The following is a 6,613-nucleotide window of genomic DNA, read 5'->3' on the forward strand; positions in this document are numbered from 1 at the left end:
ATGGAGAGGTATCTGGAGAGAGCTTAAAGACGAAGAATCCAAAATACATTTATTGTCTGTGTATTTAGATTTGGGTTTAAAGAAGATATTAAAGCAACACTGTACAACTCCTTGTGCACATCTGAGATGAACCAGAGGAATCTCAGCTCCTGTGGGTCTGTGGGGAGCTGAATCCCATTTCTGCCCCAGGGTTTCCATCTGGGGATGAGGCACCTGCACTGCATCCACTGGATCACAGCCCTGCAGAGGATGTCTCAACTCCCCCTGTCCTTGTCTTGTTGCCCTTTTTGTTTAATCAAACACTCTCAAGTAGGACTCAGAAGATGTCAGGAAATGACTTTGGATAACTCAGAAGATTTCAAAGAACAGTTATGATACTGTTGTCTTTAAGGAGTTGATAGCCATGAGGACCCAGGGGCACCACAGGGGAAATGAGTGGGAAGGATAAAACTGACATCCTCTGCTGCTCAGCTGGGCCAGGACACAAGGAGCTCATAAAAGTGGACAATGCTGTAGAGAGACAGCTGTGCGAGGAGCAGCTCTTGTGCATAGCACAGCCTGCAGGTGACAATAGACAAGAGAAATTGGAGAGAACTTACAAGATGTGTAGTGTGTGAGAGTACTGTGAGCTCACAGCAGGAGCATTGCTCAAAGACCACAGCAAGGTAAGTCTCTTGCAGTAGGTTATGCAACTGCTTTTAATAGAGGGTTATCTAAATGCAGGACATCCAACAGCAGATCTGGCTTCACTCACTGCATGTTACATTACAGTAGAAAAAGCCTTCTGCTCCAGCTGAGGGCTTCTGTGCTGCAGCATCAGAGCACAGCCATGAGGGCTGCATGTCCCAGCATGGCTGCAGGCTTTGCAGCCGGGGCTGCAGGAGGGTGCCCAGGGATGTCCTGCAGAGCAGGGTCCCTGCTGTGCCCCAGGGGCTGTGTGCCGGGTATGGGACTCTGCCGCCTGCCAGGCTCAGCACTCAGACTGCCCGGGGAGCTGCCCAGGGTGCTGCGGGGAGACGTGTGGGGGGAAGGAGCTCCCCGGCAGGGCTTGTGCTGCCACAGCTGCTGCCTGGGGCAGGGGGATCACAGCTCCACTGCACAACAGTATGTTTCTGAGGGGCCATGGCAAGAGGAGAGCCAACGCAGGGGGTTTCCATTTTCTTTTCTGAGGCAAAAAGAATTGAAGGCTGAAATCTGAAAGGGGCTACCAAATTTAATCAGAGCTCTAAGATTGCCGAATTTTTTTTCAGTCAATTCCATGTTTTTTGAACAGTCAAACGTGTTGTGCTTTCAGCTCCTCCTCTCATCAAGAGTGGAATTTATTGAATTTATCATTATTTTCTCTTGACATGAATAATGCATTTACCCTGCAAACAGGCAGGTTTCTTTTCCTGATGCTGAAAGGCATAAACGTTGAATTTGGGAGGTGTAAGATAAATGGGGATAAAGTTATGAGACATGAAACTGATGAAAATATACAGGCAGATGTGATAATATTAGAAGATGATAGGAAGGTTAAAGCTCCATGTGCTTCTTCTAATTATAGAATGCTGAACTTCATGAAATTAAATTATATTTCTGGTACTAAATGAACATTGTCATAGGAGAATTAAAACATTTCATAGTACAGTAGTCAAAGTGTCTCCGAGAATGGTCTGGACTTGTCATTATCTTCTGCACTCTGAGCAGGACTCCAAGCCCAGCAACGGCAGATGCCCAACAGCAGCTCCATCAGCGAGTTCCTCCTGCTGCCGTTGGCAGACACGTGGCAGCTGCAGCTCCTGCACTTCTGGCTCTTCCTGGGCATCTACCTGGCTGCCCTCCTGGGCAACGGCCTCATCAGCACAGCCGTAGCCTGCGACCGCCGCCTGCACACCCCCATGTACTTCTTCCTCCTCAACCTGGCCCTCCTCGACCTGGGCTGCATCTCCACCACTCTCCCCAAAGCCATGGCCAACACCCTCTGGGACACCAGGGCCATCTCCTATGCAGGATATGCTGCACAGGTCTTTTTCATTTTCTTCTTCCTCTCAGCAGAGTGTTCCCTTCTCACCATCATGTCCTATGACCGCTACATTGCCATCTGCAAGCCCCTGCACTACGGGACCTTGATGGACAGCAGAGCTTGTGCCACCATGGCAGCAGCTGCCTGGGTCGCTGGGGTTCTCTATTCCCTGCTGCACACTGTCAGTACGTTTTCACTGCCTCTCTGCCAAGGCAATGTTGTCAACCAGTTTTTCTGTGAAATCCCCCAGATCCTCAAGCTCTCCTGCTCAGCCTCCTATCTCAGGGAAGTTGTGTTACTCATTTTTAGTGCCAGTTTAGCCTTTGGGTGCTTTGTTTTCATAGTGGTGTCCTATGTGCAGATCTTCATGGCTGTGCTGAGGATGCCCTCTGAGCAGGGACGGCACAAAGCCTTCTCCACGTGCCTCCCTCACCTGGCCGTGGTCTCCCTATTTCTTAGCACTGCTTCTTTTGCCTACCTGAAACCTCGCTCCATTTCTTCCCCACTCCTGGATCTGACAGTGGCACTTCTTTACTCAGTGGTTCCTCCAACACTGAACCCTATCATCTACAGCATGAGGAACAGGGAGATCAAACACAGTCTCAGGAAGGTACTGCAGTACGCACTGTTCCTGCTTCCATAAAGTTCACATCTTCCTCACACAATTTCCAGTGATGGCTCTTTATGTTTTATGCATATTTAATGGTTTGATTGTGTTTTATTCAACAATCTGTAGAAAAATATTGCAAATTATTTCACTTCTTTCCTACCTAATTTCTATTTTCTCACTCCAATAGCTCGTTTAAACATGGAACCAGATTCCCTGAATCAGTTAAGAGATAAATAAATAGTTTTAAAAATAGACTTTTCCTTAGCTCTTCACTCTTCCAACTTTGTCTGGATCTAGGGTAGGTACAGCCATGGACAGCAGCACAACATGGTCTTTTCAATCATGCTTCTTTTATACAGCCACAGTGCTCTCAAGTCCTCTCATTTGTACAGGCCTGAAGGTCTCGTGTGCCTAACAACAGTCCTGTTGTTTCTACAGCAGCACTCCAGGACAGCAGTCAGTAGCCAGCAATACGAACGGCTGTGTCAAGGCTGGTCTCCTTGCTGGCACTGCCATGGAGTAATCTAGATCAGTCTATGTCCATGACATGGGGATAGTAAAGGGCAGGATGAATTCCCTAGTCCTGCTTACCACACCATTCCTGATCCAAGCCAGGATGCCATTGGCCCTCTTGGCCACTTGGGCACACTGCTGGCTCATATTCAGCCAACTTTCCGTCAGCACACCAAGGTCCCTTTCCATCAGGCAGCTTTCCAGCCACAGCTCCCCAGTCCTGTGGGGTTGCCTGGGGTTGTTGTGACCAAAATGCAGAACCCGACACTTGGTCCTATTGAAGCTCATGCCATTAATCTTGGCCCATCAATCCAGTCTATCCAGGTCCCTCTGTAATGCCCCTCTCCCCTCAGGCAAACCAACATTCCCTTCCAACTTGGTATCCTCTACAAACTTACCGAGGGTGCACTCAATCCCCTCATCCAGATCATCAATGAAGAAATATAGAAGCTATACAAAATAGCTTCCAAAACCCAAAGATGAACTCAGAGCTGAATATGCACAAAACATCATTATGTCAGCTGCAAATTTTATCATGATATAAACCAAGGTCAAACAGCATAGCAAAATAAATACCCTATTCCAGACCCTAGAGCTGACAAACAATGCAGCAGGGAAAGCAAGCAGCAAGCAAGGAGCTGAGCACTGAAGCTTTATGAGAAGGCTCAGCAAGCTCCACAAATAAGGGAACAATCAGTATCATTGCCAGCAGTTCTCCAACTCCCACGAAGACCCACCACGACCAACCTTCTTTCTTTCATGGCAGAGGAAGTTACAAGGCTTGGTAGTGACTGCCTTGCATTAGTCTCCTTCCTAGGCAGATCCTCCATTGCCTCCCCATTCTTATCTCCTTCAGATTTCAGAGCGTCAAACCTGTTGCTTAGAGGGAGCAGGGGTAGAGGGCTAGGCAGGCATGGGGGGGCTCCTGTGACATTGAGTTGGGACTCTCTTCCAACCCTCCTCATTAGTTAGGTCTGTCTGACTGTGACAGGGCAGGGAGTCAACCACTTTTCTGGGGGTATCTGCCTGGCAGACTTCCCTCGGGGATCCCAGCAAGTCACTCCACCAGCCCATCTCCGGATCACACTCCCTGATGGTAAACTGTGAGTAAAACCTTGAGTAAAGTGAGAGTTCACCTAGAGAAAAGTATGAGTAGAAACCTGGACTGATGTGAGGGTAAACCCAGAGTAAACCCAGGATCCCATCCATCGGGCATGCACAGCCTCTAAGGGCAACTTTTTCCAGTGATATTGTGTAAAAAAAATAGGTTCCTCACATCTAACCTATGTCTCCCCTTTTTAATTTAAATCCATTTCCATTTGTCCTGTTATCATCAGACCATCCCATCCTTATTCTAGCGTTAGGCATCTCATCCTCAGATGGAAACCCGGGGGCTGAATTGGGATCAGTTTTTCAAAGAACCACGGGAGCTACAAGTTCACATAGCTGAGTTCAGATGTGCACAGTGAGGTGTCTGTGTGTGAGTCCCTCATCTGAATCCTTGGTTTTTATTCCACAGGGACTGCACTGCTTGTACACAGACTCTCAGTGATGCCCAAGGTGCCTTGGGTGATCCTAGTTTTGTGCTAGTGCTTGTAAACTGTGACAGAAAATCTATGAGATAGACACCTCCTTCTGCAGCACCAGCTGAGGGCCAGAAGGGAGGTATTCTTGGCCATCCTAAATACCACCACAGCCCCATGCTTAGGGCACCCAGTGTGTCTTTTGCACCTGTCCCCATGGAGTACATAGTGATATTCAGCTTACCAAAAGGATGAGCTCAGAACAGAAGAGGCAGATTTTCCTCTCTGCTCCATCTGCGGCATACGCGGAGTTCAAGGCACTGCAAAGCTATGGCATATCTACATTCTTGCACTGATGACACTTTAGCATGCTCTGGGCTCACATTTCAATGGCATCTAATAAATCTAGGGTCATACCAGTTGACAGGAAGCTGGCAAATGCTGTCTCATTGTAAGGAAGAGCAAGAAAGATGACACGGGCAACTATGGAACTCTCAGTCTCACTACAGTGCTTGGTAAAATTATGGAGAAAATGATGGTGGGAGTTATGGAAAAACAACTGAAGGACAGGTCACAGACAACACAAGATACAGTGGGGAAGGTCCTATTTAATTTCAGGTATTTTTATGACACCTTTATCCATTGAGCTGAGCAAGGGAAGGCAGTTGACGTAATCCTTGAGGATTTCAGTAGAGCTTTTGATACTATTTCTCCAGCACCCTTCCGGACAGAAATTCTTGCATACGGCTAGACAGAAACAGAACGTGGTGTGTTGTAATACAAGAAGAATTTTACAGAGCAGCAGCCATAGATTGAGAAATGGAGTTCACAGAGCAGCAGCTGCGGAGCAGGATAAACAGCATGAGAACCAAGGACATCTCTAGGAAAAGCATGAATAGTTTGTGGCTTTGAAGGAGGGTTATAGGGTTGTTATTGCAGGAGCTTTCCTCCAATTAGCGTGTGGGATATTTGTACACCCTAGTCTGTCTCCTATAAAAGCATGGCTTTTCGGGCAATAAATTGACGCAGCTATATGTAACCATATTGGTGTTTGTCTTTTTGTCCCAGCACGCTGACATTTTGCCTTTCAGGTTCACCAGCAGTGGTGGGTGAGCAGTTGACCAGTAGGTCAGCCCCAAAGGATTATAGTCAGTGGGTTCCATCAGGCTGGTAGATGGTCACTGTCAGAGTTCCCCAGGGTTCCATTTTAGGGCCACTTTCCTTTCATGTTTATGCAGATGACTTGCATGCAGGACTAGAAGATGTTCTGAGCAAGTTTGCTGATGAGACCAGATGAGGAGGTGCTGTTTCCTCCACTGAGGGTGGAGAGGACTTGCAGAGAGATGCGGACAAGGCAGAGATGTGGGTACCTGTGGGGATACAAGAAAAGCTGTTCAGAGCAGCAGCTGTGGAGCAAGATAAACAGCATGAGAACCAAGGACACCTCTGCAAGGAGAAGGAGAGTCTCACAGCTCTGATTGGATATGTGCCTGCACGGACAGTTGAAAAGTGTTTTGTAGAATGCTTTGTTGACATGTAAGATGTTTGGGAAAGTTGTAAGGGCGGATGGGAAAGTTAGAAAATAACAACTTGTGAAGGTATATAAGGGATGTGAGAACTCGTAATAAACGATTTGGATCGTTCACATCTGAGTCCGTGCCTGAGACGCTGCAAATGGCGCCCAACGCGGGACAAATCAACCCGCGGCTGAGCGAGCCCGGTCCGGCAGCGTCGCCCGACTGAACTTCGGAGAGACTGTTTCGCGCGCACCCGCACCGTTCTGCAGGACAGAAGTTGAGCATTCGGGAACTATGGGGAGCTCACTAAAGAGGGAGCAAAAAGTAAATCTCGAAGTATTGCGGTCAGTGTTACTGTATCAGGATAAGACTGTGTCTACTTCAGCATTAGCTACTCTTCTTAAATGGATAAGCAAAAATGTCCCTGAATTTCCGAAAACTGGGT

At 47.7% G+C, this 6,613-nt stretch overlaps 1 long non-coding RNA gene across 1 annotated transcript in view; it reads left to right on the forward strand.

Moving 5' to 3' along the window:
* LOC146758216 (uncharacterized) overlaps window positions 1-6,613 on the forward strand; it is a 233,032-nt gene that overhangs the window by 169,904 nt on the left and 56,515 nt on the right. The gene's annotated exons all lie outside the window — the stretch shown is intronic.

The sequence above is a fragment of the Coturnix japonica genome, chromosome 16 (genome assembly GCF_054131305.1).
Source record: "Coturnix japonica strain WE chromosome 16, WE-NBRP24, whole genome shotgun sequence".
Taxonomy (NCBI): Eukaryota; Metazoa; Chordata; class Aves; order Galliformes; family Phasianidae; genus Coturnix; species Coturnix japonica.